Raw genomic sequence first — 12,319 nt, forward strand, 5'->3', positions numbered from 1 at the left:
AATAATTGAATTAAATTTTAATATTTCTTTAAAATTTTATTTTTAAATAATTATTTTTTAATAATCAAAATTTAAAAATATTAATACATATTTATATCTTACATTTTTAATATTTATATATATATTTTTAAATATTTTATAGATTTATGCAATTATAGTTATGTGAAATATCAAGAATATTTAGATTTTTATAATTATATATATTTTTATTTATAACTATTTTAACAATAACTTAAGCCTTTTTCATAATATTTTCAATGTATCACTTTATCATTTTAATTATGAAATACAATGAATTAAAATTCATTTCATAATAAATTATCTTTACTTGCTTTTGACATTAGACTGGACTCTAGCTCTATACACCTCTTATTTTCATAATTCCAACTCCTAATTTTTTTTTTACAATTTGATGAAAATAAATGCCTTGAGAAGAATTACTCGTCTATATGTAAAATAAAAATATATATCTCTACTAAAGATTAAAGATTCACCTGAAACAAGAATTTTTTGAAGCAGGAATTGAAACGTGCAACCCCGAAATGACATGAAATACAATCCTGAAATGGTATGAAATGAAATGCACAATTCAGTAAAAAAATAATTGCCATTCTTCGGTTAAGAAGATTACAGAGAGTCAGGCATGGATACCTTCCGCTGGAATTTTTAGATTATTTAGAAGAGGAGATCCGATTGATCCTCGGGGAATTTTCGGATTTTAGTCTGGTGGAGGTATGTGTCATTCTCTTGTCTTCTCAGCCCTCTCTTTTGGTAAGCAAGGGATTTGCGCAGATGAAAATTTGTCCCTCCATCTTTCAATTAACTTTTCCATTAACACCTAAGTTGTCTTATTGTACCGAAATCTGACGTTAAAACAGGGCAAAACCAGAACTTTCACGATGTCATTGACCCATATCTGAAATCATCACAGAAGTGAATTTGTCACATAGCAGCTGTTAAATTTGTATCCACGGATGAAAATAATGTCATGACGACAGAACCCTATCAACCAAAAACATAACAAAACATCCATACAATAGAAAGTTAGAAACCATTTGCATAGATAGAAGCTGCAGAAAAGAACAATAGCACTGAAATAACCTTTCCCAGACTAGACTGTGTGATTGTCAAACGTTCAACTCTGGTTAAAAGAGCCATCTTTGCGCTTGAGCAGTGCAGCATGTTGGGCAAGGCAATTGATGGCCTTTTTGGTCTTGTTCATTTTAATTTCTCATAGCTCTAATACCATGTTAATTTCTTATAACCCAGTTACATATCAATTGCACAAGAAATTTACAGAAAGGAGCTCTATCTGATTTATAACAATTAATACTCTAGGTTTATTGACTGAAACTAAATAGCGGAAGCAAAATAATAGAAGCCAAACACAATTAGACAATAACACAGATATACATAGGAAAACCTAGTATGGAGAAGCAAGTGTTGGATTTTCTATTCAGCCTAACAGCAGACTTCCTCTCAAAGTCTAATAGAATCTAATTACAAGTTTGCTCCTGCAATCTTATATATACTTATATATATAGAGCCCAACTGCTTTACTTAGCTTGCAAGAAAAGAATGTTTTCTTACTTTCTTAGGCTTTAAATCATATATAAAATCACTTTTTGTTTTTCTCAAACTCACAAATTTAGAAATATTCTTTTAAAAAATTAAAACAAAGTTGTTGCTAAATATCCAACTTAAGTTGCTTGAAAGCAACTCCGCTCCACCTTCGGAGCTAAACAACAAAAAACTAACACTCCCTCTTGGCAAGGAAGGTGTTCTACACAACACCCAACTTATCCTTGAAGAATATAAACTTATTCTTAGCCAAAGGCTTGTCAGTACATCCGTTATCTGTCTGCCAGCAAGAAAGTATTGGAGCTTTGATATCCAATTCTTCACCAATCTTTGATGAAGAAAATCTGCAGCTACACCTTCTATCCAGTTTCAAGAGCAATAACAGACTACAAGATTGCCATAACAATTATACAGAAATAACTTCAGCTTCATAATCCTCTCTCTGTTGAGAAAACAACTCTCACTGAATGTGCACACAAAAACTTATGCTAAAAACTGCCTTTGGAAGAATCTGAAAAATTCACAGCTGAAAGTATAGCAATTTCTATCCACAAGAATAATTGCCCCTGCTTCCCTCGCTGAAAATTTTCTTTTCCCTTCTTCCCAGTTTCTCTTGGAAATCTTTTCCTCTCAACATATATACTTGGAAAATCTCTTTCCACTCGTTGTCTCTAGGAAATCTCTTCCATTCCATATATCCAGAAAGCCTCTTCCTCTTGATTTATCTAGGAAATCTCTTCTTGCCTATTTATATCTCTAGAAAATCTCTTCCTTTCGATATCCAAGGAACTCTCTTCCCCTTGACATATCAAGGAAATCTCTCCTCTCAAAATATTGAGGAAATCTCTTCCTCTATGTCTCCACACAACTTATCCTTGCTCCTTGGATCTGCAACATGCAAACTATATGCTAGAGAATAATCATAGTAGCCACCTTATAACCTATTTTTACTCGATCACTGGTTGCCATAGCCATAAAAGAAACCAAAGACAAATCCCTTTTTTTCTGTAATTTGTTTCATAGATCTTGGCTCTGTATTTAGAGTTCATAGCTCTGATACCATGTTAATTTCTTATAGCCCAGTTATAGATCAATTGCACAATGAATTCACAAAAAGAAGGTCTATCTGATTTATAAAATAAATACTCTAGGTTAATTAACTGAAACAAAATAGTGGAAGCAAAATAACATAAGCCAAACACAATTAGACAATAACACATATATCTAGGAAACCCCAGTTTGGGAAAAAACTTGCAAGTGTTGGATCTTCTATTCAACCTAACAATAGACTTCCTCTCAAAGTCTACTAGAATCCAATTACAAGTTTTCTACTGCAATCTTACATATATAGAGCCCAACTGCATTACTTAGCTTGCAAGAAATTAATGTTTTCTTGCTTTCTTAGGCTTTAAATCATATATAAAATCAACTGTTGTTTTTCTTAAAGTCATAAACTTAGAAATATTCTTTTAAAGAATAAAAACAAAATTGTTGCTAAATATCCAGCTTAAGTTGCTTGAAAGCAACTCCTCTCCACCTTTAGATCTAAACAACAAAAAAGTAACACTCCCTCTTAGTGAGGAAGGTGTTCTACACAACACCCAACTTATCCCTGAAGAATATAAACTTATTCTTCACCAAAGGCTTGTCAATATATCCGCTATTTGTCTACTAGCAAGAAAGTACTAGAGCTTTGGTATCCAATTCTTCACCAATCTTTGATGAAGAAAAACTGCAAGTCCACCTTCTATCCAGTTTCGCAATAACAGACTACAAGATTGCCACAACAGTTATACAGAAATAACTTGAGCTTCATAATCCTCCCTCTATTAATAAAACAACTCTCACTGAATGTAACAAAAACTTATGCTAAAAACTGCCTTTGAAAGAATCTAAAAAATTCACAGCTGAAATTATAGCAATTTCTATCCACAAGAATAATTGCCTCTGCTTCCCTCGCTGAAAAAAATTCTTTTCCCTTCTTCCTTTGTTTGTCTAGGAAATCTCTTCCTCTCAACATATATACTTGGAAAATCTCTTTCCACTCATTGTCACTAGGAAATCTCTTCCACTCCATATATCCAGGAAATCTCTTCTTCTTGATATATCTAGGAAATCTCTCCCTACCTCTTTATATGTCTATGAAATCTCTTCCTTTCAATATCTAGGGAACTCTCTTCCCTTAAACATATCAAGGAAATCTCTTCCTCTCAAAATATTGAGGAAATCTCTTCCTCGATGGCTCCACACAACTCATCCTTGCTCCTTGGATTTGCAACATGCAAACCATATGCTAGAGAATGATCACTGTAGCCACCTTACAACCTATTTTTACTTGATCATTGGTTGCCATAGCCATAAAATAAAGCGGAGACAAATCCCTTTTTTTTGTAATCTGTTTCTTAGATCTTGGCTCTGTATTTAGAGTTCATAGCTCTGATACCATGTTAATTTCTTATAACCCAATTACAAATCAATTGCACAATGAATTCACAAAAAGAAGCTCTATCTGATTTATAACAATTAATAATATAGGTTAATTAACTGAAACAAAATAACGAAAGCAAAATAACAAAAGCCAAACACAATTAGACAATAACACAGATATACCCAGGAAACCCCAGTTTGGGGAAAAACGTGCAAATTTGGATCTTCTATTCAGCCTAACAACAGACATCCTCTCAAAGTCTAATAGAATCCAATTACAAGTTTGCTATTGCAATCTTACATAGATAGAGCCCAATTGCTTTACTTAGCTTGCAAGAGAAGAAAGCCTTTTTGTTTTCTTTGACTTTAAATCATATATAAATCACTACTTGTTTTTCTCAAACTAAACTTAGAAATATTTTTTTAAAGAATAAAAACAAAGTTGTTGCTAAATATCCAACTTAAGTTGCTTTAAAACAACTCTTCTCCATTTTCCGAGCTAAACAACAAAAAAACTAACAGTCCCTCTTAGCGAGGAAGGTGTTCTACACAACACCTAACTTATCCCTGAAGAATACAAACTTATTCTTCACCAAAGGCTTGTTAGTATATCCACTATTTGTCTGCCAACAAGAAAGTACTGGAGCTTTGATATCCAATTCTTCACTAATATTTGATGAAGGAAATCTGCAACTCCACCTTCTATCCAGTTTCAAGTGCAATAACAAACTACAAGATTGCCACAACAGTTATACAGAAATAACTTCAGCTTCATAATCCTCTCTCTGTTAAGAAACAATTCTCACTGAAAGTGCACACAAAAACTGCCTTCGGAAGAATCTAAAAAATTCACAGCTGAAAGTATAGCAATTTTTGTCCACAAGAATAATTGTCTCTGCTTCCCTTGCTGAATTTTTTTTCCCTTCTTCCTTAGTTTCTCTAGGAAATCTCTTCCTCTCAACATATATACTTGGGAAATCTCTTTCCACTTCTTGTCTACAGGAAATCTCTTCCACTCCATATATCCAAGAAATCTCTTCCTCTTGATATATCCAGGAATTCTCTTCCTGCCTCTTTATATCTCTAGGAAATCCCTTCATTTCGATATCCAGGGACATCTCTTCCCCTCAACTTATCAAGGAAATCCTCTCAAATTATTGAGGAGTTCTCTTCCTCAATGTCTCCACACAACTCATTCTTGTTCCTTGGATTTGCAACATGCAAACCATATGCTAGAGAGTGGTCACTGCAGTCACCTTGCAACCTATCTTTACTACATCATTGGTTACCATAGTGTTAGTTCGGGATTTTTTAGAGTCGCTATTTCTTTGGTTTCTTCTTCTGATTCGCTCTTGCTTTCATTGTTTATTTTGAACCATTGGGTTCTGCCTTTCGTTAGTCTAGTATTTTGAGATGCAACAAACAATTCCCAGTGGTTCATTAGTGAATCTTTCCCTAACAATCTCTCTCTCTCTCTCTCTCTCTCTCTCTCTCTCTCTCCCGCTTTGCCTATTGTTGACCAAGATTGACCCGTAAAACCTCCATGGCAAATGTATTATTTTTATCATGTCAAAAGGTTCAAAGTTTCTTTAAGTAATCCTGAACCACTTTGTACCACTCTTAAATGGCGAAGTAGTTGTGAACCTCTTTGTACCCCTTGAACCAAGTTCAATAGTTCAATGGTTCTTTTGGTTCAACTTATCTTTGGTTCTCATACAACATTTTCTGGTGGGCCCTCACTATACGTGTTGTGAAGTTCAAGGAAAAATTGCACTATAGTTGGATGCAATTCTGGAACTGACACACTCGTATATAACTTGATCATTAATGGAAAGGTGACGGATAATTAGTGTTGTGAGATAGGGTCATCATTAATAATTGCGCGAAGGTGTTGATTAAGAGAATAAAAGTAAAGATTTGGTTCGTGCGAGGGTAAAATATCACTTGAGCTTCTTGCCTTGTAATTAACTTACAATCTTTACCTCATGAGCCCTGGACCCAAAACATCACTATGTATAATTATGGTCCTGTGTTGTGTAAAGATAAAGCTTTGGAAAATTTCAAAAAGGTCCATGATATTTTCTCTAGGAAGCTATGTTTTAAAATGATAGGTTCTCCTCATCGTAGATTCTCTTCTAAGTCTTAGAAACTTGTCAATCTTATGGGAGCATATACATTTAGTATCCTAAATTTACTTATTTGAGGATAGAAGACTTTGATGATGAACCCATACGACTTCCCAGATATGCTCTTGATTGTTTTATCCTAGTAGAAGTGTCTCGGTGACTAGTTACTGTCATAAACAAGTTTTCTGCTGAAGAAGCATCAGATGTTATCTTCCCACTTACATTAGGCAAATTAACTTGTAGAAGCATGAAAGATGACATATGTATAGGTTCAGATTTAGTCAACTTTTGTTTTGGCTTCTATCATGCTAGACCGGATTTTGATAGCAAGGAGATATTTCATAACTTGTTTGGACCCAATGTAAAGTTTTTGCCTGTTCATAATGTTGAAGACTTTTGGGAGGATTGTGCAGATGAGCTGGAAGTATGGAAAAGAGAATCTTCCAAGTTTACCATTTCTCAGATTAAGTTGTATCAATTGAGTATGGATGTGGACACCACAGGTATTAAAGAAGATAAGTCAGATCTTATTGACACCCAAGTAGCCGAGTCTTTGACTTCCAAACGAGCTGTTATAAATTGGGATTCTGAAGAGGAAGATAACATTCTTGTAAGGACAAGAGGAAGATAACATTCTTGTAAGGACAAAAGTTGTCTTTGAAAGAATGAATTCTTGGCTAAAGATGAAAAAGAGCAAACATGTTAAAAAATCAACTGATACCAAATATTCTAATGCTGCCCTTAAACGTGCAGGTGATAGGAGATCTTCAAGAATTAGTAGTGTGAAAGTTACTGATACTCAATCAATGCAGAAAACCTATTCCAAGAGTAAAGCCAGGATGTCAACACCAGTGGGATCTAATGAAGCCATTTAGGTTGACAGTAAACCTGACAAAGAACAGGTTGGTGAACTCATTGGCAGTTGTCAACGAGTCCAGATGATAGTGGGCACCTCTCCTCAGGGAATAGAAATTATGAATACTAGCCAAGAGCAATGAACCTCAAAAAGCTACTACTTCCACTCCAAATTGGTTATTTGCTTTAGTAAATAAGAAACAAAGCTTGGTACTCGTTTGCTTTCTTATAGATGATATTGTGAGCAAGTACACTACTAGGACTCCAAAACCTAAGAGAACTAAGAGCATAGCCTAGATTTTGTTTGACAACGTGACAGATAAAAGCATTGCAGAAGTGGCTACATATAATCACAAGGAGGGTACAAATGAGCTTGATCTGAGCAACTTTGAAGTTACTCACATGGACCTAGGAGTAATCAAGTGTGAAACAAAAGAGCATTGGGTGGAAGCATCAACCAAGAGAATTGTTTTGCAATCTCAAAAAGATGGAATAGAGAAGAAAAAGTTGAAGGCAAAAATAAATGCAATGGTTGAATATATAAATTCACTGAAAGGACAAAGTTCGACATCCAATGATCAAACACGACTCACATTTGATCCAAGTGCACCTAAGAATCAACAATTGATGGATGATTTGAAAAAGGGGAAAGCTATGATCGCTGTTGTCTATAATTGGATTGATTAAGTGATAAACCTGGTTGCTAAGTTCATATGAGATTTGCATCAAATCTTCACTCTGGCTGAGATCATTCTCAATGAATCTCGTCTCCAAGTGACAATTTGGAAAGCAAAAGTCAAAAGGTTATCACCCATGGTCACCCAATTGGTAGAGGTAGAAGAATATGGTTCCAACAAATTCCTAGAGGAGAATCCTTCATCTTTTGAGGAAAAACATAGCTTGGAGGGTGTCTAAATACGGCTCATATGCAATCTTTCAAGAAAGAGTTCAAAACTGCAGTAGAGAGTGTGAATAGGGGCTTTTAGACAATCAATTTGTCATGTCCCCAATTTTCGGTGGCAGTCTGATTAATTAATTTGATTAACTTGGTTGTCCAAAATAATGAATGTTTTATGAGGACGACTAATTAATCATTTTAATTAAATAAATAAATGATATTAAGATAATTACTTATAAAGTTATCAAATAAATAAATATTAAAAGATAACTTTATATTTAATTAATTTAATAAAGTGACTTGGATTATAAAATATTTAATAAAGTCACTTAAGGGATAAGATCAAAAATGTTCTAGAAGTCTCTGGAGATGATGGAGAGAAGAGAATAAATAGGCACCCCGGGGCTCCATTCGAATCAGGCAGTGTTTATTTCTCTTTGTTTTCAGATTGTGATTCCATCACAGGTGCATTGTGGAACCTAGGGTTTCTGCAATTGTCACAGCTGGCCATTGAGAACGATAACTCTCAATTGGTACGCAATTTTGAGGGTGTGAAATATCATCTGAATTATTGCAGATTGGAGGTGACATTACAGTCATTTCATCAGGGCAAATTGTGGGCCTAAAGGCCAGTTCTAAAGGGTTAGTTCAGTGGAGATTGTTAACAACCGAGATTTGTTTGAAAGAGGAAATCGGGGCTTATGAGGAAATTCTCCATACCCAAATCGTAGTAGTAGAGACACTCAAAACGTTTGCAGGAACTCATATCAGCGCCTATATTCCATAGAAATTGTGGCACCTCATCCTTGAAAAGTCAAGCCGTGGGAGACAGGAATTTAGAAGCGATTGAGATTGTCTATCCTTTTCGCAAACATAAACCATGGGCCGATTAATAGATTTCAGCTTTCAGAACTGCCATTGGGAAGGGTAGTAAATACGTTATAATTTTTTTCTTAAATCGTTTGCATGCGACTCAAGTACACCAGACGGATTCAGCAATACGGTTGGGCAAGGATTGCAAATTATTTGTAACCAAAAGGAATCGCAAACCTAGAAGGATACGCTTGAGAGTGATCGGGCATCAACCATTTTTGGGGGCGTCAGGTTAAGGCTTCAGAGCTAGTCGAGAGACAGTTCGGATCTACCCATCTTCACCGCAGGGAAACACTAGAAGGTTATGCAGTTGTTTGGACGAGTCGGCAACTATTCCATGACCCTTCCGGCGAATATCCAAGGGTTTTTTGCGGGTTTATGTATTAACCTTCGTAGTGGCTCTATAAACTGGGCGTCGTTTTCCTTCGCAACCACTCCCAGTCGGTTTTTGTTCACAGATTACATGCTGGGCATCTTCGTGGGACTGATCTCGCATTCCAGTTTTTGACATATTCATCACACGCATTATAAAAATTCGAAGGAGGTGAATCCGGCAACAGTAACCATTCGATTTACATCAAGCTTGGGGAAATCATTTGATTAAGCTGGTACAACTTAGAAATCATTCCAGATCCGGCCAGTTTCGTCACCATAGCTGGAGTGGTTGTGCACGGGCCCGAACAGTCATTGTAATTAGTCGGCGACATCAAGATTCTTTCCAAATTGTGTAAAGCAGACTTTGGATGAATCTGACAAGTTCCATGACAACTAAGGGTGACGGCAATTTCAAGTTTTCTCCGTTGATGCTGTTGTTTAGATATATATATATATAGATATCCAGTCCGGACTCTGTGTTCAGTTGAATATTGAAAGTATTTTCTTGTAATAAGATTTTTTCCTGAACAACGTTGGTATTATTATCTACTGCTTTGTTACAATTGGTGAATTATTAGAGATATTACTCTTTGCATGACAAATTTCATAGTACATTGACTTTCATAGAACAACCCAGGCTGCGAGAATAGAATTTGACATCAGTTCATCACTGGTTCGTAACAACCTTGCTTGCTAATTGTTTGACGGAATGTCTAACCCTTGAAGTTTTAAGTTTTGGGTGTTAAAAGAGCCAATAACCTGTCGGGGTTATTTCACAATTCAACACATTCTGTATCTTTCAAAGAAGGAGGTTTTGATGTTGATACACTAATCAAGCAGTATGAAGAACCCCTGAACTTGATTAAAAACAATGCTGATCTTACCACATTCGATCTTACTAAGGTAGCCAAAGTTGAGGCAATGATAGACATGTGCAATCGACAACTTCCTGAGTACCTAGACATTGTGACCAATATGAAATAGGATAAGGACACATGGAAGAACTGGCTTCAAAGTATAAAGAGTCCAAATACAATTGCGATGTCTGAGTTCATGAGTGCATTCAGGGGATGGAAACCGGCACGAGGACTAATCAATGCGAGGATGATGAAGATGAAGTGGAGCCACTTAAGCAGCAAGTAATTGATTAGCTTTAAAAAGTTTATTGGTTGATGTTCATGTGAGATAAACTCTTAATAGTTAGTTTTTGGGTCTGCGTACCCATGGATTGGTTATTTCAACTACTTTCTTAAACTGTTTGAGAATTGAGCTTTAATGGAGATTCTCAAGCAATGCTCTATATATGCATGAAACTCAATAATAGTAAAGGTTGGCAGTTTTTGATTGATATCAAACTGAAAACTTTAGTTTTGTATTTACTTTTGGTTTGTCTGCAAGAATTTTGAATCATCAGTAACATACGAAAATGGAATGATTTTTGAGTGAATGAAAGATCTCATAAACTATTTGAAGATTTTATACTTTGGGTTATTCTTTGTTGGTTTATTCTTGAATCAATACTGAATTGTGGGGTTATTTTCTGTTATTGGATTCATAAATAATGCAGATTCCACATGTATCTAGTTAATCTGTTATTGTTCCTCTTGAGAGCATGTGCTGATGGAAAAACTGTGTATTTCCATTGTTATATGTGTTGATTGTTTTACTTCATTTTTATTTATCTGATTTCTCCCTCTATCTAAGAATAGGTGGGATGCCTTATTATTTTCTGGTTAAAAGTAATTCACATTTAAAAGTACTTCTGTTGAACATCTGATAAGGGAGCTGAACCTTAGTAAAATTCAGAGAAGAATTAGTGAATAACAATTCAACTGTTGGAAAGTTGTTTCTGTCTTGAGAATTGGGCATAAAGAGTCTTTATAGTTTATCTTGTAGAAAAGACAAATCCATTTACTGACACATAGCCATATAAGAAACTGGAGACAAATCTTATTTTCCTGTAATCTATTTCATAGATCTTGGCTCTGTATTCAGAGTTCATAGCTCTGATACCATGTTAATTTCTTATAATCCAGTTAAGATCAATTGCACAATACATTCAAAGAAAGAAGCGCTATCCAATTTATAACAATTAATACTCTAGGTTAATTAATTGAAACTAAATAGTGAAAGAAAAATAACAGAAGCCAAACACAATTAGACAATAACATAGATGTACCCAGGAAACGGAGACCCCAATTTGGGGAAAAATGTGCAAGTGGTGGATTGTCTATTCAGCCTAACAGCAAACTTACCTTTCAAAATCTAATAAAATCCAATTACATATTTGCTACTGCAATCTTACATATATAGAGCCCAGCTGCTTTACTTAGCTTGCAAGAAAAGAATGTTTTCTTGCTTTCTTAGGCTTTAAATGATATATAAAATCACTTGTTTTTCTCAAACTCACAAACTTAGAAATAATCTTTTAAAGAACAAAAACAAAGTTGTTGCTAAATATCCAATTTAAGTTGCTTTAAAACAACTCCTCTCCACCGTCTGAGCTAAACAACTAAAAACTAACAGTCCATAATGAACTTGTCCTATATAGGTGAAGATGTTAATGGGATGGGCGAGCTCTGCCATTTTCATATAAGGGTGGTTACCTCTGAACAGACAGCTGTCCCTCAGAAAACTTCTTTAATCATAACCTACATATGAGCCCCAATGGTCCTAACCATCTGAATAGGAGTCAGCCCACAAAATATGTAGCTTATGCAAGGGAGTGGGGTGAGTTTGGCTAGATTTGGCATCCTAAGTTTTTCCTATGTATAATCTCTCCAGAACTTTTGTTAACTGCCTATTCCTAGTGAGCACGAGCATATTGCTTACAAAGGGTGTAGAGCTCTCATAATTAACATGATATTGTGTTGTGTCCTCAATTAACTCCTGCCCAATTATTTCCTCTATAGCTTCCCTTACATCCTTTTCTTGAAAAAGGACAGTTTGCAAAGCCTAGCAGAGGAAATTTCACTGATAAATTCCATCTGATGCACTGTGGAACCCAGCCTCACCACCTCCGTTTCCGACAGTTAGCTCTGAATACTTCACATGGTGACTGAAGATTTGATGAGGGAGACTGAGCTCTTGGTTGTATGAGAGCTGATAGCTTGTGATAATAAAATATTAACATTGATCTTTCTGTTGATAGTGATACACCATACTCCCTGGCCTTTTTAAGTAT

General features: G+C 35.2%; 1 protein-coding gene across 1 annotated transcript in view; it reads left to right on the forward strand.

The window, feature by feature from the left end:
• Positions 1–387: 387 nt before the first annotated feature.
• Positions 388–12,319, forward strand: part of LOC149542951 (putative vacuolar membrane protein YML018C) — a 100,250-nt gene continuing 88,318 nt past the window's right edge. Inside the window, exon 1 of the mRNA XM_089797886.1 lies at positions 388–732. The gene's annotated coding sequence lies outside the window, so the exon portion shown is untranslated. The remainder of the gene's footprint in view (positions 733–12,319) is intronic.

The sequence above is a fragment of the Cupressus sempervirens genome, chromosome 8 (genome assembly GCF_028749045.1).
Source record: "Cupressus sempervirens isolate cs-2001-9-10 chromosome 8, ASM2874904v1, whole genome shotgun sequence".
Taxonomy (NCBI): Eukaryota; Viridiplantae; Streptophyta; class Pinopsida; order Cupressales; family Cupressaceae; genus Cupressus; species Cupressus sempervirens.